The following is a 26,851-nucleotide window of genomic DNA, read 5'->3' as shown; positions in this document are numbered from 1 at the left end:
TGCAGTTAATAGATAAAAGGAACACACCCACAACAGCGTAACTTGTCATTTTTTTCACAGATGCCAACCCAATTCCCTTACCGTTCCAACATTTTCAATTTGTAATACACATTTTTCTGTTGAGATATTCCCCCATTGCTTTCTATCGTGTCTGTGACTGCAGAACCCATGCACAACACTACCCAAAACCCAACAGACAGACCCACGAGCATCTGTGATCCAGGCCAGCCATCCGATATTTTCTATTTACACTTGGTGCTGGTTGCCCCGGAGATTGGTTGATGTGGAGAACCAGTGTGTGAAGGGCACATCTGGCAAAAGGGGGGAGTGAGGTGATGTCGCTGAGAAAATGACTAAACACAGCATTTGGTTTTTGAGATCACTGCTTTAAAGTGTAGCGGTCTTTTTGTGTGCCTTGTATTTTAGCCAAATCCAGTCTAAATATTAACACAACTGCAGTGTTGACTACAGCTGTTGTTTGAAGAGACAAGATACCGCATTCGTAATTCTGACTGGACACAATTCGATTGTCAGTGTGCACGAGACTTCACCCTAGGCTAAGTTCATTCGCATTATAATCACAAGAATGAGGGCATTGTGAAAGGCGAAGCAAAATGGCTTAGTTGATTCATCCCTACAACACACTGGATGATGCACATACTCCTATTTGCCTTTCTTTTTATTGTTGAAGATGGAATCTTAAGTTTGTTAAAATATAGACTCCAATGCAGTATCTCCATGAGTTTAGATTCTGCAGAAAATGGAAATTCAGGCAATGTTTGATCAGTTAAGTCTTGTTGGGGTCAGAGGGTGAAGGTCATTGAGCCCCTTGTAACCGAGGACACGATCTAACGGAAAGGTTTCTAAGTGTCATTTATAGCGGGTTTGCTGGGAGTTTCCCATTGGCTCTGTTGGCGAGTTTGCCACTTCTATCTAACCACATGGTCACTTTTTCGGACTGGGGAGTTTTTCCCCCTTCAAACTCACACTGGGGTACTGAACTCGCTGGCCAAATCGGCTCCTCAGCGATCACGCTGCCATTTTGAAAGGGTGTCCCGATCTCTAAGTGCATTTGTGGGTCACTCATACTCATGGCAGTGTCACCTCCCCCGCACATATGTACATTACTTCACCTAGACCGCCCCCCCCCCCCCCCCCCCCCCCCGCTCAAATGATGACATCCCGCTATGGGGTTGCTGAGGGGGCCCCCTTTTCAGGCCTTCCCATGCCACGTTTTTGCCCCTCTCCACCCTTAAGCCCCCGTTGACCATCCAGAGGCCTCTTCATACACTTGACTGCACATCCCACCCTTTATACACCCCCTCCACCCTCCTTTCATGGGCATGGCCCCCCTCAGGTCCTGATCATTGGCAGTGGCACCTAGGAACCCTTGCACTGCCACCCTGGCACCATGACAGTGCTCCTGCCGAATTTGCAGTGCAACCCAGGCACCTTGACAGTGCCAGAGTGACAATGTCAAGGTGCCAATGTTCCAGGGTGAGGGCCAGGGGCCACTGTGCACTGTCCCTGACCACCCAGGCACCTCCGATAGGCCAGGCGATCCCCCGGGTGCCATTCCGCCTGCTCCACATTTGTGTACTGAACGGCACCCAGCTGGGGACTCCCTGCGGAGGTGTTTGGATGCTGGGAGGCCAGTAAATCCAGGTGGGATCCGAATTTCGCTGCCTCGCAAAGGTAGATCTCACAAGGCATACTGGCTGCCGGGAAGCCCGCAGGAGGCTTCTCCCGGCATATTTACCAGCTGCGTCACGTTCCCGTTCGGACGCAAAGCAGCCAATAGATAGCACTCCTAGTTTTGCCATTCAGTTAAATCGCAGCTGATCTTTATCTTAACTCCACCTACCTGCATTAGTTTGTAATCGTTGATAACCTCTCTGAATTCATCGATCTCCGTTTTGTAACTGTTGGTTTATAAATTTAAAGTGCCCAATGCTTTTTTTCCCAATTAAGGGGCAATTTAGTGTGGTCAATCTACCTACCCTGCATATCATTGGGTTGTCGGGGTGAGACCCATGAAGACACGGGAAGAATGTGCAAACTCCACACGGACAGTTACCTGGGGCCGGGATCGACCCGGGTCCCCGGCTCCGTGAGGCAGCAGTGCTAATCACTGCGCCACCGTGCTGCCCAGTTTTGTAGCTTTTAATTGAACCCCAGCCTCAACCACTTTTTGGGGGCAAGTGAGTTCCAGATTCCCACCATTCTTTGTGTGAAGGAATATTTCCTGACTTCGCCTCAGAATATTTGAGCATTAATTTTAAGATTTTCCCCTTATTCTCTGACTAGAGGCTACTGTATGTGCTCTACCAAATCTTTTAATCATCTGAAACATCTCAGGCCTGATCTAACCAATGGGAACAGAGTCCCATAGCAATCATGTTTAGCCACATGTTTCCCGACGCTTACAGCGGCGAGAAACACCATGCTATCTAACGCAACTCCTGTGGATCATAGAATTTACTGTGCAGAAGGAGGCCATTCGGCCCATCGAGTCTGCACCGGCTCCTGGAAAGAGCACCCTACCCAAGGTTAACACCTCCACCCTATCCCCATAACCCAGTAACCCCACCCAACACTAAGGGCAATTTTGGACACTAAGGGCAATTTATCATGGCCAATCCACCTAACCTGCACATCTTTGGACTGTGGGTGGAAACCAGAGCACCCGGAGGAAACCCATGCACACACGGGGAGGATGTGCAGACTCCACACAGGCAGTGACCCAAGCCGGAATCGAACCTGTGAAGCTGTGAAGCAATTGTGCTATCCACAATGCTACCGTGCTGCCACGGGGCCTCTGCGGAGCACGCACGTCCAAGGGCTCACTTTCAGTACAGGAAGAGATCAGGATGCAATTTAAAATGGCGTCCCAATCTACCGACTCCCTGATGCAACCCCCGAATTCCCCAATGCCCCAACTCACCTATAAGGACCCTTGGGGCCCTTTCGCACCCCACTGCACAAGGCATTCCCGAACCTGATCCCTGTCAGTTAGGAAATGGCCAGCTGGCAGTGCCACCCAGGCACCTGGGCAGTGCTAGGTTGCCACCCAGGTGGCAGTGCCAGGGTGCCAGTCTGGTAGGCGCCTGGGGGCCTCCAATCCCCTGAAAGACCCCAACGAGTGCCATTCTGCCTGGCCTTCAATGTGGACACCTGTGCTGAACGGCGCTCACACGAAGTCTCCGAGATGAAGGGGATAGATACCAATGCCTCAGTTACCTCATTGAGCAGCATATTAGAGTAAGACTTGCCGTCTCACTCTAATATGCAGATTTGCAAAAAGTGATCACACCCATAATGTCTTGTGAGATCAGATTAGATCTCCCGAGACATAACAAACTGGGTAGATCCCGTGAGCGGGGCCTTCCGGCATCTACCGGCCATGTTGCACCCCTCAACTCAATCACTCCATTCATCTTTTATACTCAAGGGATTACAAGCCGAGTTTAGGCAACCTGTCCGCATAATTTAAATGCTTTAGCCTGCCGGAATAATTCTGTTGAAATCCTGGTTGATTTTCATCTTGTTACCAGGGGTATGAAACTGGTGCTACAGATGCAGAACCCACCGGAGTCTCACCCCCACTAATTCCCATCAAAATGGAAATCAGACTATTTCAATGACAGTGGCTGAATACATCACTGGTGTCATACACATACTATCAAAGCTATGGCTGTGTCCAGCATAGCACCACTTTCAATGGGGTACCTTTGTCCCAATGACCCTCTTTATTTAGGAGTCTGCACATCCTCCCTGTGTGTGCGTGGGTTTCCTCCGGGTGCTCCGGTTTCCTCCCACAGTCCAAAGATGTGCAGGTTAGGTGGATTGGCCATGATAAATTGTCCTTAGTGTCCAAAATTGCCCTTAGTGTTGGGTGGGGTTACTGGGTTATGGGGATAGGGTGGAGGTGTTAACCTTGGGTAGGGTGCTCTTTCCAGGAGCCGGTGCAGACTCGATGGACCGAATGGCCTCCTTCTGCACTGTAAATTCTATGATCTATGATTTAAAGTCTTCTCCCCACATCTCTTGGAGCCTGTTTTTCTGCTCCTGGTGCGGCACGATAGCACAGTCATTAGCACTGTTCCCAGCTCCAGGCCCCAAGGTTCGATTCTCGGCTTGGGTCACTGTCTGTGCGGAGTCTGTACATTCTCCTCGTGTCTGCGTGGGTTTCCTCCGGGTGCTCCAGTTTCCTTCCACAGTCCAAAGATGTGCAGATTAGGTGAATTGGCCATGATAAATTGCCCTTAGTGTCCAAAATGATTAGGTGGGGTTACGGGGATAAGGTGGAGGTGTGGGCTTAAGTAGGGTGCTCTTTTAGAACCAATTTAGAACAGTACAGCACAGAACAGGCCCTTCGGCCCTCGATGTTGTGCCGAGCAATGATCACCCTACTCAAACTCACGTATCCACCCTATACCCGTAACCCAACAACTCCCCCTTAACCTTACTTTTTAGGACACTACGGGCAATTTAGCATGGCCAATCCACCTAACCCGCACATCTTTGGACTGTGGGAGGAAACCGGAGCACCCGGAGGAAACCCACGCACACACGGGGAGGACGTGCAGACTCCGCACAGACCGTGACCCAGCCAGGAACCGAACCTGGGACCCTGGAGCTGTGAAGCATTGATGCTAACCACTATGCTACCGTGCTGCCCACTATTTTCAAGGGCCAGTGCAGACTCGATGGACCGAATGGCCTCCTTCTGCACTGTAAATTCTATGATACCCAGCCAGGGAAGTGGAAGTCAACCTTGTCGGGTCACAGCTTGGTGTGGCTTGTGTATTTTGGTCTCAGGGATTCGAGAGGCCCGGGAGCAGGCAGGGGAGTGGAGCAGGCTTGACAGGCCATATGGTCTATTCCGGCCCCCGTGCGTTTAAAATGCCTCCTTTGGTATATGGAGCTGAGGTTGAGGAGCGATTGGGGTTAGCAGTAGACAGACGGTTTGTGACTTTTAAACTTCTTGATCTTTCCAGTACCTTAGATAGACATGGCTCAGTTTTGATTGATCTGAGCTGAATATCAAATTTTGTTCTCCCCTATCAGAACCTGGCCATTGGTCATTATCCTGTGTAATTCAATATTGTTGAACAGCAGAATCAGTGGGCATTTAAATTGGGGAATTTAATTCCGAATCCTGCAGCGTACAGATATTGGATTGGTTTATTGTCACGTGTACCGAGGTACAGTGAAAAGTATTGTTCTGTGTACAGCTCAAACAGATCATTCCGTATATGAAAAGAAAATACATAATAGGGCAACATAAAATACACAAGCCTTATCTACTCCAGGGAGACATTGGGGGAAGTGACTGTCATCGTCACTGTTTCTTATTTCTATCAAACGCACATATGCAGATGGCAGTGAGAACAGAAATGAGTTTAGCTGTAACAGGCAAGCATTTGATCTCCATGATCGGACATTAAAAAAATGGCCACTTGAGCATGACATGGAACTGTACACAAAAAGAACAGGGTGGGGGGGGGAAATAATGTTTTTAAAAACAACAAAACGGTCACGTTATTCTATGTGCCTATAATCTAATGAATTATGAATGAAGAATATTTCCACTGCCAACAATGTGGCTGCTTTTCCATTCACTGAGGTGGAACTTTGCTGTGCTTTCAAGTATATAAATACTCGTATTAAGGTGTTTAAGGCAGCTGTCATTTTGCTGTGCTTTGTTGGAGCACTGGAAATTGAAGTGTGTGCTATTATCTATGTATAATACACAGTCCAGGTATATGTGCCCTCGTGGGCACAGTCCTCTCACTGGAGTGCTAATGAGTGAAATAATTCATATCGTTGAACCCTTTAGACCCAAAGTTCCATTGTCCACCCCAGTGAGATCAAACTGCTTTCAGGTGGGGGCTGCCTGATCTGCAAGTATCACTGCCACAGTTTTAAGCAAAGAGCCATTGCAATTGGTTCATATACCATTCGCTGACAGGTGGCCTGCCCTGCCCAATATATTCTTAACTAGTGGCTTGATAGTACAGAACTTAACTGTTACTAAAAGGAAAGCCATATGGTCAAAGCTTTTCCTCTTGCACTCATCAGAACACACACAAGAATACCAAATCTCAAAGGAAACAACAATTTATACTGCATGAAAAGAGGGTCCTGATTGGCTGGCAAGTGGATTCTCATCACGGTGTTGTCATGGAGATGCGATTCTATCCTTCTGTGTACAAATTCAGCAATCCTTGTATTCTCAACTGATTCACACACAGTAATGGTGCTACAGATATAACCAAAGGTTTAGGATTACGACTCTACTTTTTCTATTAGCCATAGCAACCCTTATTTTTGGTAGTGGCGTGTTACAGATCACTCTGGGAGTCGGGGTTGCTGTGGCACAATGAATGTTTACATGCAGGTTGTACCCTGAAGCTACGGATGGCCATGGTAGAATCTGGCTGTGGCCAGGCATCCCTCCTGCTCTTGCCGCCTGCCGTTGGCATGTGCTGGAAGAATTTGCAGGTTGATAATTGTCGGGCCGTATTGTAAACGCACCTTCCTCTGCCATCAAGTCCGCGAGTGGGACTAGAACCCGGAACCTCTGATTGAGAAGGCAGGGATGCTACCCACTGTGCCACAAGATCTTCCTCCCTTATCTTCACTGCCACTTAAATAATAATTTAGACACACTACAGGCTACATAGTTCAATCCTATTGAAGTACCTTGCCAGAAATAAATTCTACATATATGATTCCGAGGGAAAGGCGAGAAGCAATCAATTGGTCCAAATTTTGGTGGGGGATGGGGGGGAGGATGTGGTTTGTTGATGGAGAACTGTCAGTGTCCACCTCTTAGTTATTGACAGCTTATTCATTTTTCATTCTTTTGTGGGTTGTGGGTGTCACTGACAAGGCCAGCATTTGTTGCCCAGCGCTAATTGCCCTTGAGAGCAGTTGCCATTGATCTGTAGTCACATATAATGTACGAATGGCAGATTGGTGGGTTGTTACATCAATTGACGAAGGTTTACGTGTGATCATTACTGATGGCTTTCAATTCCAGATTCAATTAATTGAATTTAAATCCTACCAGTTGCCATGGTGGGGTTTGAACTTGTTCCCCAGAGCATTAGCCTGGGCCTCTGGCGACATTGCCACTATGCCACCATCTCCACAGCACCTGACGGTTTTCTATTGTTCTTGCCCAACTGGCAAATAACTGCAAATATGGGGCGAAATTCTCCGACCCCCAGCAGGGTCGGAGAATCGCCTGGGGCCGCCTACAATCCCGCCCCCGCCGTGGCAGAGATTCTCCGCCACCCGGGAAGTGGCGGCGGCGGAATCTCGCCACTCCGATCGGAGAGGCCCCTGCGGTGATTCTCCGGCCCAATTGGGCCGAAGTCCCGCCGCTGGGAGGCTTCTCCCGCCGCTGAGGTTTAAACCACCTCTGGAACGGCGGGATGAGCGGTGCGAGCAGGCCCCCGGGGTCCTGGGGGGGGCGGGGGGGCGATTGAACCCCGGGGAGTGCCCCCACAGTGGCCTGGCCCGCGATCGGGGCCCCCTGCTCAGACTCCGGGCCAGTGCCCTGGGTGCACTATTTCTCCTCCGCGGCCGCCGCGGCCTCCGCCATGGCGGAAGCGGAAGAGAACCCCATATCGCGCATGCGCCGGCAGTGACGTCAGCGGCCAGCTGCCGCTGACGTCACTGCCGGCGCATGCGCCGACCGGCGAAAGCCTTTCGGCCAGCCCCACTGCCGGGGGCGCCGGTTTTTTGCGCCAGTCTTCTGGTGCAAACCGCTCCGGCGCGGGGCTGGCCCCCAAAGGTGGGGAGAATTCCCCACCTTTGGGGAGGCCCGACCCCTGAGTGGTTGGCGCTACTCCCCTACGCCGGCACCCTCCGTCACGCCGGGTAGGGGAGAATGCCGCCCATGGACAGTGTACACTCCTCCTAGCTGAATCCTAAAATGGCAATCAATGTCCTATTTACGCCACAAATCCCTGAAATGGTCCAACCGGTTGGCTCAGATGAACTCTTCAGCAGTGGACCTCAAAGCCGATATAAGGAATGGGGTTGGAACTTGTACCCCAACATTTTCAGGGCATTATTCCCCCAATTATGCCTGGTGGGAGGTCTTGAGAATCTTTCCCGGTGTTATTGCTCACAGGCTTCCCTTGTAGAACTACGACTAGGTTCAGCATCATAAGGCAGAATTCTCCCATATGGAGACTAAGTCACATGGCAGGGGGTGGGAAAGTGAAGTGTTTCCCACCATGGAGGCCAGCAGGAAAACATGCCAAATCCTCTGGCCCCAATGTAATTAATTATGCAGCCAGGTGTTGCAAGCTGTATTCAGTGGCAGGGTAGGTCTGGATGGAACGTAGTCCGCCTTCCCAAACCAGCCGCCACTGACCTAATATTGAAGAAAGACGATGGATCTCCTGAACATCAGGATGGATCTCCAGGAACATTCTAAGGCTGTAAGATGCACCTTCTCCAGGCCACCAAATCTGGAAGGTTCACCTTTAGATGCCCCCAACACCCACTGCTGTGGAGTTCCGGGGTTCAGGGTTGCAGGCGGCCTCCATCCTGAACTTTGGAGGCAGCTCCACGCATTGTTCAGGTGAATCCCTACACCTGCATGAGCCGTTGTTTCCAAGTGTTCCCCACTGGCGAGTTTTCCAAATGGCAACATGGATAATCGGACGTGTCGGGGCTTCATGTGCACCCCAATAGTAGGATTCAAATGAGTTTCACACCGGCACCCAGTGAGTTTCCCAACCCTCCCTGGTAAGCACCAGCGGACAATCCCACTGTAAATCCACACTGGCGCAAAACCAATTTTTGGGCTTCCCGCTGAATTCCCCCTCGCTGGCCACCATTGAACCCACCAACTGGGGGGGGGGGGGTGGGAGAATTCCGTCCATAAACTCTATGCTTTCCAGATCCTGTGGGTCAAAGTAGCTTAAACATGAGAAGTAATCCATTTTAACATTAAACTCCAAACGTTGCCATTATAATTTTATTTCCTGTAATTTTATCTCCTGTAATTTTATCTCCTCTCTGTGCCCAACACAAACAGACAACCGAGTCTGAAAAATAAGCAGATGCTTCTGGTTTCATCAATTGAGGTACTTTTCCAGGAATTCTACTCATGTCTCACATAAAGTTAACGTGTAATTTCATGAATAAAATCCCACATGATCAAATGTCTCAAAAATAAGCCAGCTGAAAAACTATCCTGCGTACTCTCCCCTGATTCTGTCATTTTAATTAAAAAGAAATACTCAGCTAGGTGAATGAACGAACCACGTGGCAGGAATGTTTTCTCTGCTTCCTATTCATAGTCATAGATAGTCATGGTCCTATTTCTGATTTTGCCATTAATAGCATTTTGAGGAAATCCCCAGCACCATCCTTCCTATCCTGAGCCATATCAACAAGGTATGTACTGGGATTGACTCTCTGACTGTGCTGCATGAACAGACATCAACCACAGGAGTTGATGAAAGATGTGTAGGCTCAAGGGGCCAAGTGGCCTACTCCTGCTTGTAATTCGTATGTCTGTATTTAACGAGCATTGCCAGGAATGGACGGGAAGGATTGGAGTCAGTTGAACATTTGCACCAATAACCATCCAGTGGTTGCTGACATTGTTTGGACATTGGGAGAAGTAACGTTTGGACTCGGTGCTAAGGTCTGACCTAGTTGAACAGTCCAGAAACATCATGTTGTCTTGCCTCATTCGCAAAGGATGAGAATTTATGCAAGGCTTTTAGTTCCCACTAAAACTGTACTCCATTCGGAGTTGCTGCAAGGTGAAGAACAGGTGAGTGTGCAAAAATTCAAAATAGCATGGAAACAAGGTAACTCCTTGCAAACCTGGTTGTCACCCATCAGATCGTTAAGTTCTAGTAAATCTGAACTTCACTTACCAATTTACAAACCTAAATTTTTTAAGTTGTTAAATAGCGAGTCTGAACAAATTGTTGCTCTTTAATTATTGGGATGGGGGCATTGCTCGCAGTGCCAAGAAACACATGGCTGTTCAACACGACTCGCATTGTATAAGGGGCCTAAACAGGGAACGCGTAGCCAAGGCCGCACATTGTCCCATTTTGGACAGTAGGAAACTTCGCTCGCCAAAACTCCCCAGTATAGCGAAAGATCGGGACCTGATCTCCGAGGCCCCTGAAGCGATCGCCCCACCCCCCGCAACACCCACACAGACACCCCTAGCCTGATCGCACGTGTGCAACAAAATGCCCACTTGGCACCTTGGCAGTGCCACCTGGACACCTTGACAGTGCCATCTCGGCACCTTGGCAGTGCCAGGCTGGCAGCCAGATGGCCCTGCCAATGTGGCAGGCTGGCATTGCCAGGGTGCCCAGGTGATACCTACAGTGCCAGGAGAACATCCTACCCAAAAGGCATGCAGCTAGGGGTCTCTGATCCCCTGTGGGACCCCCACGATGCCGTGGGGACCAGTGCTGAACAGCGACGCCTGAGGTTTCTGAGGTGAAGGGGATGAAAAGCCTCAGATACCTCAGGAATCTGTAAATAAGAGCAAGACTGGAGCGAAATTTACATCACAACGTCTCATGAGATTGCGTTGGATCTTGGGTGGCGGGGCGAGCCGGGTAGATCCCAGGATCGGCGTCTCCTGATTTTTATCGGCCACACTGCATTGCAGCGAGCTGCTTTTCTGACGCAGCGTGGCCATTGGATCACGCCCAATGTCTCGCTCGGCCATATCAGAGGGCAGGAGATACAAAAGAACACACACTAACAGATTTAAAAACAACTTCTTCCCCACTGTTACCAGACCCCTAAACAACCCTTTTATGGATTGATCTGATCTCTTTACACATCTTCACCCGATGCCGGTGTCTATGTATTTATATTGTGCATTTTTTATGTTTGCCGTATGTATTTTCTTTTCATGTACGGAATGATCTGTCTAAACTGTACGTAGAACAATCCTTTTCACTATAACTTGGAACACATGACAATAAACAAATCCAATCCAGTTGAGAGTCAATCACATTGCTCAGGGTTTGGAGTCACATGTAGGCCAGACCAGGTAAGGATGGCAGATTTCCTTCCCTAAAGGACATTAGTGAGCCCGATGGGTTTTTTCATCAATCAATGAGAGTTTCATGTTAGCATTACGGAGAGTAGATTTTAATTCCAGATTTAGTATTTAACTGAATTTAAATTCCCCAGCTGTCAAGACCGGATTTGAGCTCATGTCCTTAGATTATTGGTCCAGGCCTCTGAGTAACTGCTGGAGTAACATACCCACTGTTGTTATCCAATAACGTTACTTCTCCAGAACCTTTTAACACAAACATTAAGTTGATTTTAAAAGGCAAACATTCCAAATGGGAGTGATAGCCTCACATCAGCTATTGCTTTCATTCCAAGCATTTTTTTTACATTGTCTTGAAGCAGCCAGTCCTTCTTTTGACCTGAAGCAGCAGCAGCCTTTTTGCCACAGGCAGCGATGACACAGTGTTAGTTGAGTTGGGCAGGGAGCTGGAGATGGCAACGTAACAGGGTTTTTTAATTAGAAGCTTTCATAAAAGTGAGGCTTTGCTGGTGATGGAGCGGAGGACCTCTCTGTGCCAATGGGGTCACATTGCATTCTGGAGCAAGTGGGGGCGGGAAGAGAGAGAAGGACATATGCAGTTATTTACGCATTTCACAGTGCCAGTAAACAAACTCTCCATCATCTGGTGACATGGGATTATAATGGACTCCTGAAGCGATAAACAAATGCTCTCAGGTAAGTGAGAACGATCTATATTGGAGCACTGCATAGCTAGAATAGTAAGTGAATTTTCACTAAGGCCCAGTGATTGAAGCAGCATACTGTGTGTTACATATGCTGTGCTGGGATACCTAGATTTCCTTTCACAATTAGGATATACCTTCAGCGGACTCACTGTCGTGTATACATAATAATGTATTATTGTAAGCTGCAATTCATGCAATGTTACACTTAAGACACGGATTCTTCCAATGGATAAAGAGTTAGCAGCGACTAAAAGAAAGGGGGATCTTGCAGGGAAGTGCTATCTGATATTGATTTGGAGAGGTTTAAACATAAATCAATTACAAAGCAAATCAGGAATGAGCTGCTCTGATTGCTTTCAGGTCCCTGCAATGAGGCATGTAAAAATTGGAACACTGCAGCCTCTGCAGAATAGGGGTGACCTTGCAAGGAGAAAGAGAGAGAGAAGCTGCTGAGTCTGTTAGAACAAGATACATGACTGGAGCACAAAACCGGCAAGGCGCTGCCTCAATGAACACATTCAGCTCAATCCATTAAGGATCAAGGAAATATGACACTTGTCTGCATGCTTTGAAGATGTTGCAGAGATTTCAAGTTTAACTAATTCAGCAAAAGGAAATAAATGCTGCAAACACCCGGTTTGAATAAGGGGGAATCTGCTTTGCTGACATCTCGTGAGAAAAACATAAATGATTGAAATGGCAATATATATATACCGCAGATTGTTGTGAAACCCCAGTCGTATTCCAGTGTTTGCGTTCACTGCCGTGCTTATTTCAGCTCAGCTGACCTGCTCAGTCATCTTCCCTGTGCTGCATGCCAGTTCGTCAATGCACCATGTCTGGACCCCAGCACCACAATCTCCTCCATACCCTATGTCCCAAAGTGTTGATGAAAGGCACTTTCTGTGAAAAAGAATTGTTATAGCATCTTCTGCGACCCCAAGGTTTCCCGGAGCGCTTTACAATCCAAGTGCTGCTGAAGTGTAGTTCTGCTGTAAGTAGGGCAGCTAATTTATACACAGCAAGCTCCCACAAACAGCAATGTGATAACATATGTAATTTTTTAAAAAACAGATAAAGTTATTAACATTGGCCAGACAACGTGGAATAACTCCTTATCTGGTCTTCAAAATAGTGCAGTGGGACCTTTTTATGTCTGCCTGACAGGGCGTACCAGCCTCTGTTTAATGTCTTCTCTGGAAAATGGTGCCTCAGACAGTGCAGCATTCCTTTAGTTCTGGACTGGAATGTCAACCCAGATATTGTGCTCAGGTCTCTGATCTCCTCCCCCTTTTCCCCACTCTGATGGGTGCCCCATAAACAACCTATCGGAGTCCCATCTAGCAACCAAACCAGCCGGCACTCACCAATTGCGAGTGAATGAAAAGTGTTCCTGTTTCAGTTTTCTCCCATTTACTCCTTCCCTCCGATGCTTCCTCACTCAAAGATGGGAAATAATTTCACCAGCAATTTTCAATCCCTGATTCAGAATGCCATTTACGTTATAAAGTGTGTTGTGTCCGTTACATGAATGAAAGCGTCATTGTTATTTTGATTTGTTCATGAGATTTTGGCGTCGCTGGCTCGGCCAGAACTTATTGCCCATTCCAAATTCCCTTGAGAAGGAGGTGCTGAGCTACCTCCTTGACCCACTGCAGTCCATGTGGTGTAGGTATACCCCCAGTGCTGTTAGGGAAGGAGTTCCATGATTTTGACTCAGCCGCAGTGAAGGAACAGCCGATATATCTCCAGGTCAGGATGATGTGTGACTTGGAGGGGAACTCGCAGGTTGCCCTTGTTCTTCTGGATGGTGGAGATTGTGGGTTGAGAGTGTTGAAGGCGCCTTGGCTAGCCTCTCCTCACACGCAGGATTTCACTGGGATCACTGTACTCAAGCTGGCCATGTTTTCTCCTCATCTTTAACTCGGTTACTACTAGGGTAACTCAAATCCTCCAAACCCTGGTGTTCTGAACTTGAAATCCAGACAGATCTATCCAGTGGGCTTATCTTGTTAGATTTGTGTTTAGCTTGTGTGGCTCTGGAAGTGTTTGGAAAAGACTGTTTTTCCCACTGCTGCTCCATTCATGTCTGGTGTGCCTGGTCTAGTTGAAGACTAATGGATTGGGGTTGAACTTAGTACCATTGGTATTCTGTATATGGTTCATTGCCCTCACAGACTGGACCCATCAATCGTGTAGGATTCCAGCTATGAATAACAAGCAAATACTGGAATTCTCTCAAGCGAGTCCGATGCTGAAGTTAATGACCACTCAAAGGGTTTTAATGCAATATAAACTGTGCTAACCCTCCAGAGGATTGGATTTGATACATTGTGAAAATTCTGTAAAACAAAATCTTCTATTTGAATATTGCATTTCCAGCGCAGCTGGCAATGTGGAACTCCTATAAAATGATTATTATAAGTTATAGCTATGCATAAAATGTTACCATACATTGTGGTATGTAAGCCTGCACAACATATAAACCGGCCCTTTTTTAATGGTCCCAAAAGTCATGGGCTGGATTCTCCGCACCCTCGCACCGGAATCGCGGCCGATGCGTGGGCGGAGAATCTATGTTCCAACAAGAAATCAGGACAGGCATCGGTTCACCAATTGTCGGGCCACCTGGGACCTACCTGGGGCCATTGCCAGAGGCCTGCTTAGCCATTCTCCACCCCGGACTGGCGAGGAACTAATTTGCTCCAGCCGGTCGGGATACTCGTGTGGCGGCTGCGGACTCAGTCCACGCCTGCCCTGGCTGGGGGCGGGCGGATCGAAGGCCAGGGGGGCCTAATAGGCGGCCGGGGAATGCTTGTGTGGGGGTTGAGGGTCGGGTGCAGGGCCGATCGGAGGTCTCTTTTTGGGGTCTAGCTCCGCGGTCCAAGTCCGCCATGGAGCACGCTGGAGACTGCTGCCGTGCAAATGCGTGGCCTCCGATCCGGAAGTGCGGGGGCCCATATCTGCAGCAAAACCTACGAGATCTACTCCGGGTCCCTGCAAGCCCCCTGCAGGGCTGGGAATTCATGTCCCTTTGATCCACGTTTTTCTGACGTAAAACTCTACCATTCTGATGCCAGCGTGGGGACATAGTCTCAATAATGGAGAATCCAGCCCCATGCTTTTTGCATATAAACTGCGTATAAATAAACCTCTCTTTCCAACTAGGAAATGTCATACTCACATTAGCAGTCACCCTCAATGTTTCACTCCAAAATGTGTGTTACACCTCTGGTACCAACTGGACACAATGGATCGAGCAGGCGACACAGACTGTGTTGCAAAGATGTGCAGGAGTTTAAGACGCTCTGTATCAGATGCTGATGATATTTCAAAATGGTGACCATCCATATCGGCGGTTCACATTGCTACTTGGCTCATAAGTTGACAATGATAGGTTTTTGGAGCATTTTCACAAGATTTCAAAGATTGACTTACATGCCAGCATCTGTGCTATATGTTCCAAATAAACATTACATTTTGTCTCAAAAACAAGTGGGGAATAGTTATATCACTAAAAGCGTATTGTAAAATGTGTTTTCTTCATTCTCAGTAAAATCACTGTAAACTGTTGCTTTACTTTTGTTTATCCCAATTTCCAATCCCATGGGAATCACCTGCAGATACGGTAGCCCCTGTGTTGTGCCTCATTGGTTATTCTTTGTTATGAAGTTGCCATTGAGTGTCCGCAAGCTGCTTGACTGTGAATCTACAGTGCAGAAAGATGCCATTCAGCCCATCAAGTCAGCACCGGCCCCTGGAAAGAGTCTCCCTACACAAACCCACACTCCACTCTATCCCCGCAACCCCACCCAACCCTTTTGGACACTAAGGACAATTTAGCCTGGCCAATACACCTAATCTGCACATCTTTGGACAGTGGGTGGAAACCGGAGCACCCAGAGGAAACCCACGCAGACACGGGGGAGAACGTGCAGACCCCGCACAGTCACCCAAGCCGGGAATCGAACCTGGGACCCTGGAGCTGTGCAACAACAGTGCTAACCACTGTGCTGCCATACCACCCACTGTGGGGAGGCATCACCAGGATGAGCTCATTTATTACCCAGTAGCCTTGCACTCTGGGACCAAATCAGAGATGCTGGGCGCAATTTAATGGTCACGTTGTGTTTAAGCAAGAGCGTGATGAGGCTGTTAGATTGCTGGAGGGGTCGAAAATGAGTACTGCGCCGGATGCTGATCGGTTTGCGATCTAACCAGTCCACACCCGTTGCCGAAATCAGGAACCTACAGTAGCTTGGCAAGAAACCAGTAATCACCACTTAAGGCCAATCTCCGTACAATTAACGGCTTCCCGTGATCTATTCCTCCCCAGCAAGTGGTCATGGACGCAGATTCGTACACCTTTTAAAAAACGTGAAGCTGGCAGAAGAGCGAGATCCAAGGAGGTGAGCGGGGAATGAACCCGGTGACGCTGGGGTTGTAGCCCCAGCACTCAGAGGGGATGGGGTGGGGGAGCCCCTGGGGGCATGGTTTCGGTCCGGATGTTGTGCCATCGGTGGTGGGGAGTTGCGGAGCTGGGGGTTTGCCCGCCCTTGGTCTGGGGAAGGGGGATGGGTGTCTCAGCGCCCGTGGGTCCGCCATGCCAACCCCGGATCGTGTGTTCCTTTCAGGGGCATCTCTAGCCCCGCTTGTCTGCCACACCGACCACCCATAACTCCCACTGACCGCGGAGGCCTCTGGCTGCATGGCTAAAGGCTATTGCTAATTGGGAATTGGCAATCGTAGTTAAGTGAGCACTTCACACATCCCAAGTGGATTCCCGGGACAAGTGTGCCATGTGACATGATTGCCCTCATGTTGCTGATGGGCAGGCCAGCGGCCAGACGCTGGAGGAGCCGGCAGCAGCAGTGTCAACAGAGGCCCAAGGCAGCGGCCCATGTGCAGAACCCTGCCCCACACCCTGAGGCCCACCCTTCAGGCGCAGGGATGGACCCGTAGAGGGAAGGCAGAGATGGCCCAGGGTGTACACAAGTCACTGGTTTTTAGAACAGATGATGGACAACGCATGCCGCAGGAGTCTCCGCCCCAACAAGGAGACAGTGCGGCACCCGTGCCATGTCCTCACGGATTTGGCACCACATGGAGAAAGAGGATACCCGCTCCTGGTGGTCATCAAGGTCAACGCAGCCCTAAACATCTATGCCTCAGAATCATTCCAGGGCTTGAGTGGGGACTTGTGCGACATCTCACAAACTACAGCCCACAAGTGCATCCATGAGGTCATGGATATCCTGTTTTACCCGGCAGCGAACCATTTCAACTTGGACCAGGCCCAACAGGATGCCCGGGTAGCAGGATCCTCTGCAGGATGCTCCAGGTCCAGGGGTTAATGGATGGCAGTCATGTCGCATTGTGCTCACCAAGCCATCAGGGAGTGCCCTACATCGATAGGAAGGGGCTCCACTCCCTGAACGTCCAGCTCGTGTGCGACCACCACATGGACATCATCATGTGTGCATGCTTCCCAGGGAGTGTGCAAGACAGCTACATCCGGGGGCAATCGGACATCCACAGCCTCTTCGGGGACCACCCCAGTATGGCCAGTTGGCTCTTGTGGGACAGAGGTAGCCACTGAGGACCTGGTGCCACTATGGAGGCCGGTGACCGATGCTATTCCCATCTGAGACTGGGACATGCTCCACAACACCTCGGCTATGCCCACCTGAGATTGATACACCTGATCTTCATCAGTAATTGTGGGGTGCTCACCAGAATTTGCCCCAGAAGCCTGACCACTACTGTTGCCCACCACGGTGTGTGTCTCTGCACTGATGGAGGGTGGGGATGACAGCTGTACCGCGAATACGACAACTTCCTCGGAGCTCCTCTCTGCAGTGTTCTCTTGGGACGCTGTGGGGAGGATCACCCCGGAGTGTCCGGCACAGTCAGATTAGGAGCCTGTGGGAGAATGGACATGTGGTCAGCGGGAGGGATGGTTCACTTTGTATGACATTAATTATACATGTGTGACGTGGAACCTCCCCTCCGCACCAAACACTAACCTCTGCCACTACCGCAACCTCCAGGGCCCGTTCCTCGTGGGGGGTTGAGGATTCTGATAACCGGCATCCTGCCGCCAGTCTGGGCCCTCTCCCGATTGTTGTGGGCCAACTTCTCCTGCGGGGACACAGAGGGTATATTAGAACATAAGAACTAGGAGCAGGAGTAGGCCATCTGGCTCCTCGAGCCTGCTCCGCCATTCAATTAGATCATGGCTGATCTTTTGTGGACTCAGCTCCACTTTCCGGCCCGAACACCATAACCCTTAATCCCTTTATTCTTCAAAAAACTATCTATCTTTACCTTAAAAACATTTACTGAAGGAGCCTCAACTGCTTCAGTGAGCCACATGCATCATTGATCGCAGGGCTGGCAGGTTTTGGTGCGGGGGTGCGGAGAATGGTGAGTATGGGAGGGGAAGGAGAGAATGAGGGAGGTTTGCCGGGGAAGGGGGGGAAATGGGAATTGTCGGTGGGGGGGAACACGGCGTGGGCGACACTGCTGGACATGGGTGGTCCGGGGCAGTGCCAGGAGCATGTTCAGAGGGTTTAGGGGGTGGCAGGGAGGGCCGGTCCCAGGGCCCAATGCCAACTCACCACTGCAGGCCCAGTGGAGGTCATTGACCTTCTTACGGCACCGCGTGCTGGTCCTCCTAGTGAGGCTGACAGCCACTGCCACTTCCTCCCAGGCGGCACTGGTTGCCCTGTGGCTGATCGTCCTCAGTGGAACAGGATATCCCGTCTGATTCCGACTGCGTCCAACAAATTGGCCAGGTCCGCATCCCCAAATCATAGGGCTGGTCTCCTCGGCAGCATGGCAGCGGGTTGTGTGGGGTTGGCTGTGCAGGAGCGGTTAAAGTGCTGCTCTCCCTTATTAGCGGGGTTCTGGCCTGCGCGGTCCCTGTGTATCAGCTGGCGTGACCATCATTTGTGGCATGAAGCCCATGGGGCCTCGTTGAGTAGATCAATTAACGGTTTATAGTGATGACGGTCTCGCCAGGTCGAGTGTTGGGAAGCTCGCTGCTGTTCACACTAAGAAACCTTTCCATTAAATCACGTCCACTGAGGCCAATTGCAGTTTCTGCTTCAACTGCTGTCCACGGTTTCAACTACTGGATGTTGGGGCAGGAATTTCCCCCTGGGCTTTGGGACTTGCCATCAGGATCAAATGGGGGTCAGAAACCTATCTGGGGAATAATCACCAGGCTATGACTGAGCCCGAATTGGTTGATTAATAAGCAGAGCCCGGGCTCAGCATCCAGTTAAAATCAGAAGCTTGAGGACCAATAAAGGCCCACCAACATTGAAGAGGTAGCACAGTGGTTAGTACTGCTGCCAGGGACCCAGGTTCAATTCCAGGGGCTTTGGTGACTGTGTGGAGTTTGTATGTTCTCTCCGTGTCTGTGTGGGTTTCCTCCGGGTGCTCCGGTTTTCTCCCACAGTCCACATTTGTGCAGGTTGGTGGATTGGCCATGCTCAACTCACAGTGTTACAGGGATAGGACGGGAGAGTGGGTTTGGGTAGAATGCTCTTTCAAAGGGTCGGTGCAGATTCGATGAACCGAATGGTCTCCTGCACTGTAGGGATTCTATGATTCAGTTAACATTAAAAATGCAACTGGGTCACCATTATGGAGAGGGTGCTACACTGTCCCCTTTCCTTTCTGGGGACCTGGAGGGCTGACTGGAATATTCTATTCAGCCTCCAACAATAGGCCTTATGAGGTCTTTAAAGAGCTGAACTGGCGAATTGCCGCTTGCAGATAGGTAGCCTTGCCCCCATCCCCCCAGCCCAATTTACTGTCAGGAAGGTGACTGAGGGGCAGCATGGCACCAGGCAGCCTGCTCGCCGGCCAATGGCCTAAATGGATGTGCCTGCCCACCACAAGTTCACCCCATTGGGGCCTAAAACCTCCAGCCCTTTGAGTCTGAGTAGCTTGGTACTACTTTGGATGGTATCATCAGGAAGCACCAACAAATTGACTCCCTTTTCCCTCCAGCCATTGAAGACTTCCATCCAACTAAGGAAGAGTTATTCCCAACCTCATTTGTCGTAATGGGCAGTTTTATATCATGGAGGTCAATGTCGGAGATGGCAATTATCTCTTTGGCCTCATGATGATACTCCTGTCAATTACACAATGGAATAGGGCCAAAGCATGACAGCAATGCGTCTATCTTCGACCTTCACTGCCAGACTCTGAAAGGCTGAATATTCTCTTAATAGGTATCATTAAGGAGTTGTTTTGAGCAGGTTATCTCCTTTTAGCATCTGCCAATACCTCAGTATTCTCTCACAGTAAGAGCTCTGTTTTTGATTTCTCCCTGAAGTATGTCAAATTGGAATGGTAATAATCTTAGTTATGATCTGGCAGCTCAATCTGATGGTTCAGCCAGTTAGTGTAATGAGTTCCATTGCAGTTCTCGGCAGGGGGAAGGGGAGGGGGTGTTGTGCTTTCGGGTGTGCCAACGTTCAGTTAAAATGTTAACCTGAAGTCCCACCTACCGTCTCTGGTGAGCGTAAACAACTCCGGGGCATTATTTTGGAAAAGAGCAGTGAGTCCTCCCTGGTGTCCTTTAAAACAGATTATACCATCACTCTGTGTGGGAACTTGCTGTCCATAAATTGCCTACATCACAACAGTGACCCCACTTCAAAGGCACCTTACGGGCCACAAAATGTTTTGGGACATCCTAACGCCATTAGAGATGCTGGACAATTGTTTCTTTTTTCCTTTTTTGAGTTGATGAGTCACATGGATTGGAAAGGTCGAGGATTTTATCCCTCAGTCTGTGATGAGTCAACTGACCTCAGTTGAGTCAGAGTCACTACAATGAGCGTCTGCGTTCCTGAATGAGGGAGGGGATGACGCCAACTCCCCTCTCCTGATAACTACCATACCTGTTGCTATTGTGCTTTTTTTTAAATGCATTTACAGGGTGTGGACATTGCTGGCATTTATTGTCCATCCCCAATATAGTTGTTGGGTGATGGCTGGATTGTTCTTGGCTCTGAAGTTCTTCACAATCAGATAATCTTTGGCCAGCTGCATTGAGTTGTGCTTACACATCTTTAACATAGAAAAACATCACAAAGCATATAATCAAAAACACAGCCATATCAAGACATGATGTACAATTGATTACCCAGCCCTTCTACAGCCAGTACAATAGTACACATTCTTCAGTCTGCACATGGTTAGCAATGGAACCACATTGTTAGCCAAGCTGATCCCAACAGTTACTCTCCATTCTTCAAAGGCACTGAAGGCAGGTCTTTAGTGCTAAATGTTCCAATAAGAATATGGATGAGCAGTGAACCAAAATTGGATACTGGCCACCTTAAGAGGTTGTAATCACAACTACTGTAGAGACAAAATTAAGTTATGTAAACTATTGAACCGATTCTATCGAATGGCAAATTACAAAACACTAGAACTAATTGTTGTGTATGCAAGTTAGCATAGGTTGCAAATGATTACATTATGTTGGGATTAATGCATTGTTACGTTGTGCAATTTGTTTTAGAGTGAGCAAAACAGAAACTTCTCTGACATATCATCCTGCTTTCAGCAGCTTTAAATTCTTTTCTAGTATCTGCTTTCCCAATTGTTGCACCTTTTCTCTCTCCTCCCAAAATCAAAGGCTTTTGCTAAGCTCTTGTTCTGCAAGCAGCACCTTTTAAGTATCTCCCGGCTTTTCCAGTGGGCTATTTGACCGCCACATTAAATATAAAAAGCAAAACAACCGGTTGGATTCTCCCAAGATAGGGCTATGTACCCACGCCGGTGTACAAACTTTACGTTTCACTCCCCAGTTTCCTGCAAAAAATAAAGGTTGATTCACGTACCTTCTGGGGGCCAGCAGGGACCCGGGGAGCTTCACGTAGCTTTGGCTGCGGATATGGGCCCCCGCACATCTGGTTCCAAGTCCACGCATGCGCACGGCGGCGGTCTCTAGCCGCTGCGCTGATGGTGGTGGAGGACTCGGACCGCAGACCAACATGGACAGTGTAGCCCCCCCCCATCATGCATCGGACCGGACCGATCGCTGCCCCGGCCACCCATAAGGACACCCCCGATGCTTGATCCCCCCGCCCCCCCACCAGGGGGGACTGAGTCCCGACCGGCCATACCACATTAGTTCCACGCCATTGTGAACTCGGCTGGTCGGTATCGGAGTATCACTAGGAGGGTCTGTGGCAATGGCCCCCCAGCCGCGCGGCGTATTTCGCCGATGAGCGATTCTCTAGGGGGTGGATAATTGCCGGAGCGGCGTCGGGCCTGATTCGGTCGGGAACATCAATTCTCCGCCCCCACGCCGAACGCGATTTTGACACGGGGCTGCGGAGAATCCAGCCCAATTTGTTTGATGTTATTCTGCAGCAAGCGCAAACTTTAGTTTCCCACAAGCCACATGTAGTTATTTGACAGTGTCAGATCATGTGCAAGAATTTGTTTGAATACCATTGTTTGTTGCGTGTGGTTTGCAAAACAAAAGCAATGATGACAATGCCAAATTGATACGTTCTTCGTCAATTCCTTTTTTAAAATAAATTTAGATTACCCAATTATTTTTTCCAATTAAGGGGCAATTTAGCGTGGCCAATCCACCTACCCTGCGCATCTTTGGGTTGTGGGTGCGAAACCCACGCAGACACGGGGGAGAATGTGCAAACTCCACACGGACAGTGGCCCAGAGCCGGGATCGAACCTGGGACCTCAGCGCCGTGAGGCAGCTGTGCTAACCACTAGGCCACCGTGCTGCCCCTTCGTCAATTCCATGAGCACAATATGAATCATCTTATGATCCATATGCTGATTACAAACCAAGACTTTATTAAGGAAAGCAATGATTATGCCTCTCAACTGTCCTATTTTGATTGTCCAGAGGGAGGTAGGGGCGGTCCTGTCATTGAACTGCACCAACAGGTAAAGCAACATCAACATTTTGCCAGCTGTACAGCTAAGTGAGGCTCCACGCCAAGCCAGGGGTACAAAATTGGCACAATGTAACTCAATACACTGCAGGTCAAGAGAATTGCAGAACCTGTGTACTCAATCGCAGAATTGTTCTGGTGCAGAAGGAGGCCATTCAGCCCGTCATGTCTGCACTGGCTCTCCAAATGAGCATTGTGACTTCTGCTTTTTCCCCCATGCCCCGGCACATTGTTTCTATTCAAATAATCATCCACTCTTGAATACCTCGATTAAATTTGCCTCCACCATACTTCCAAGCAGTGCATTCCAGACCCGAACCATTCGCTGCGTATAAATATTTTTCTCACATCACAGTTACTTCTTTCATTAATCACTTTAAACCTGTGCCCGTTCATTCTCGATTTATTTCTGAGCAGGAACACATTCCCTCTCTCTACTCGTGTCCAACCCCCTCATGATTTTGAACATCTCTATCAAATCTTCTCTTACCCTTCTTCTCTCCAAGGAGAACAGTCCCATCCTCTCCCATCTTTCCTTATAACTGAAATTTCTCATCCCTGAAACTATTCTTGTGAACCTTTTCAGCACTCTCTCCAATGCATTCACACCCTTGCTGTAGTGTGGCGCCCAGAACTGTGTACAATACTCCAGCTGAGTCTAACTAATGTCCTGTACAAATTCAACATAATCTTTTTGTTCTTGTACTCTATGCCTCTATTAATGAAGCCTATTAATGAAGGATACTGTATGCTTTATTAACTGATCGCTCCACCTGTCCTGCCACCTGTAATGATGTATGCACATATACACCCAGGTCCCTCTGCTCCTGCATACCCTTTAGAGTTATAGTCTTTGGGCGAAATTCTCCGCTCCCCACCCCGGGTGGGAGAATCACGGGAGGGCGGGGCGACTCACGACACGCCGCCCCGGCACCCCCGCGATTCTCCCACCCCCCCGCTCGCAGTATCGCCGCTCGCCGTTTTTCACGGCGACCGGCGATTTTCCGGCCCGGATGGGTCGAGCGGCCTGATGTTCCCGACCTGTTCACGCCGGCGGCAACCGCACCTGGTCGCTGCCGTCGTGAACTTGGCGCCAAATCATTGTTTGTGGCTTGTGGGGGGCGGAGAGGGGAGTGAGCACCACGGCCGTGCTCGGGAGGGGACTGGCCTGCGAACGGTGCCCACCGATCGTCGGGCCGGCGTCTCCAAGCGACGCACTCTTTCCCCTCCGCCGCCCCGCAAGATCAAGCCGCCACGTCTTGCGGGGCAGCGGAGGGGAAGACGGCAACCACGCATGCGCGGGTTGGAGCCGGCAGCTTTCGTGACGTCAGCCGCGCATGCGTGGGTTGGAGCCGGCCAACCTGCGCATGCACGGCTGACTTCACTCAGGCGCCGCCGTCGCGCCATTCTCGGCGCGCCGCCTTGACGCAAGCGTGGTTAGCACTGCTGTTCACGGCGCCGAGGTCCCAGGTTTGATCCCGGCCCCGGGCCACTGTCCTTGTGGAGTTTGCACATTCTCCCCATGTCTGCGTGGGTCTCACCCCCACAACTCAAAGATGTGCAGGGTAGGTGGATTGGCCACGCTAAATTGCCCCTTAATTGGGAAAAAAAATAATTGGATACGTTTCGTATCATCTGCAAAGTTTCAAATTGTCCCCTGCATGCCAAGATCTAGATCGTTAATAAGTATCAGGAAAAGCAAGGATCCAAATATGAACCTCCTCGGTGACTCCACCAGTCACCAGCAAAATATCCACAAGCTTTTCACGCTGTTTCCTAACACTCAGCCAAATGTGTATCCATGTTGATGCTGTCCATTTTATTCCATGAGCTATAACTTCTCTCACATGTCTGTTGTGCGGCTGATGTACCGTCAATTCACCGAGAGACTGAGAGAGCGAGTGAACATTAGGCTTTATTAATCATGAACTTGCCTAGACAGAGTCGATTGTACAGAAGAGTGCCACCCACAGATGGCTGGTCTATATATGGCTCCACTGGGGTTACAGTACAGGACCGAGAAGTAGCTCGTATCACCACTTCCATAGGTTACATTATCATACAGACAGCTCATGCATTAGATGAATACATTCGCCACATTCAACCCTGTTAAAAAAATTAAGTCCAGCGGGGGTGACGTGGGGTCATTACATATTCAGTCTATCTGGAGGCCGGATCATTCTCTTAGACCTCCTCACCTCTGGCGGTGCAGCAGGCACGGTTGTTGCAGGTGATGACTCCAGGGACGTTGTGACCGGAGCTTGAGCTTCAGTCCGGCGTGTCGGAGACGGTTGGGGGGTGGGGGTGGCAGGGCGTGGTAGGTGGCGGCAGTGCCAGCGCAGGGCAATACAGGAGATCCAGGGTGGCGTACGGGGTGCTGGGGGTGGCGGTGGGCAGCGGAATGAGGGGCGCGTGGGCAGGGGAACCAGCTGGCACCAGGTCTCATAGGGAGCCCGTATCTTGCCGTCCGTCCTGGTGCGCGATGTAGGTGTACTGGGGGTTGGTGTGCAGCAGCTGGACTCTTTTGACCAGGGGGTCGGTCTTATGGCTCCTCATGTGCTTCCGGAGAAGGACATGTCCCGGAGTTGTCAGCCAGGATGGAAGCGAGACCCCGGAGATGGACTTCCTAGGGAAGACAAACAAACGGTTGTGAGGGGTCTGGTTCGTGGCTGTGCAGAGGAGTGATCTAATGGAGTAGAGGGCGTCGGGGAGGACCTCCTGCCAGCGGGGGGGTCAGGAGACTTCTAGTCCTGAAGGCCAGAAGAACGGCCTTCCATGCTGTTGCGTTCTCCCTCTCCACCTGCCCGTTTCCCCGGGGGCTGTAGCTCGTAGTCCTGCTCGAGGCGATGCCTTTGCTGAGCAGGTACTGACGTAGCTCATCGCTCATGAACAATGTGCTCCGGTCGCTGTGGACGTAGGCAGGGAAACCGAACAGTGTGAAGATGCTGTGCAGTGCCTTTATTACCGTGGCCGAGGTCATGTCGGGGCAGGGGACGGCGAAGGGGAAGCGGGAGTACTCATCGTTGACGGTGAGAAAATATATATTACGGTTGGTGGAGGGGAGGGGCCCTTTGAAGCCAATGCTTAAGCGCTCAAAGGGCCGGGAGGCCTTTACCAGGCGGGCCTTGTCTGGACGGTAGAAGTGCGGTTTGCACTCCGCACAGACTTGGCAGTCCCTGGTCATTGTCTTGACCTCCTCAGTGGAGAAGGGCAGATTGCGGGCCTTAATGAAGTGGGTAAGCCGGGTGACAGAGGTCATTGTGGATAGCACGAAGTCGGTCATCTTGTGTGCTGGCGGATGTGCTGTGGGGCAGGGCATCTGGGGCTCGATGTGCTTCCGAGGACGATACTTGATATCGTAATGGTAGGTGGAGTGTTCGATCCTCCACCTCAAGATTTTGTCATGTTTTATTTTGCCCCGTTATGCATTATCAAACATGAAGGTGACCGACCACTGGTCGGTGACGAGGGTGAACCTCCTACCGGCTAGGTAGTGCCTCCAGTGCCGCACGGCTTCCACTATGGCTTGTGCTTCCTTCTCGACTGAGGAGTGTCGAATTTCGGAAGCGTGGAGGGTCCTAGAGAAGAATGCCACTGGCCTGCCCGCCTGGTTGAGTGTCGAGGCCAGTGCGACGTCTGACGCATCGCTCTCTACCTGAAAGGCGATGGACTCGTCCACCGGATGCATTGCGGCCTTGGTGATGGTGGCCTTGATGCGGCTGAAGGCCGAGCGGACCTCATCCGTCAGGGGAAAAATGGTGGTTTGAATAAGTGGGCGAGCTTTGTCCGTATTGTTGGGGACCCACTGCGCGTAGTAGGAGAACAGCCCCAGGCATCGTTTTAGGGCCTTGAGGCTGTGTGGAGGGGGGAGTTCTGTGAGGGGGCGCATACGGTCGGGGCCGGGCCCTAAGACTCCGTTCTCCACGACGTAGCCGAGGATGGCCAGTCTGGTAGTGCGGAAGAGGCACTTTTCTTTGTTGTATGTAAGGTTGAGGGATTGGGCGACCTGGAGGAACCTCTGAAGGTTGGCGTCATGGTCCAGCTGATCATGGCTGCAGATGGTCACATTGTCCAAGTACGAGTATGTAGCCCGCAAACCGTACTGGTCC

General features: G+C 50.1%; 1 protein-coding gene across 3 annotated transcripts in view; it reads left to right on the top strand.

Moving 5' to 3' along the window:
* Positions 1 to 26,851, top strand: part of luzp1 (leucine zipper protein 1) — a 208,673-nt gene that overhangs the window by 105,529 nt on the left and 76,293 nt on the right. The window contains exon 1 of one of the 3 annotated variants that reach the window (XM_038796804.1): positions 11,336 to 11,770. The exons of the other annotated variants lie outside the window; for them this stretch is intronic. The gene's annotated coding sequence lies outside the window, so the exon portion shown is untranslated. Of the gene's footprint in view, positions 1 to 11,335; positions 11,771 to 26,851 lie in introns of those variants that run through there. 3 annotated transcript variants of the gene reach the window in all.

Source organism: Scyliorhinus canicula, chromosome 1 (genome assembly GCF_902713615.1).
Source record: "Scyliorhinus canicula chromosome 1, sScyCan1.1, whole genome shotgun sequence".
NCBI lineage: Eukaryota > Metazoa > Chordata > Chondrichthyes > Carcharhiniformes > Scyliorhinidae > Scyliorhinus > Scyliorhinus canicula.
Note: the sequence above shows the minus strand (reverse complement) of the source record. Positions and strands in the feature narration are given on the sequence as shown.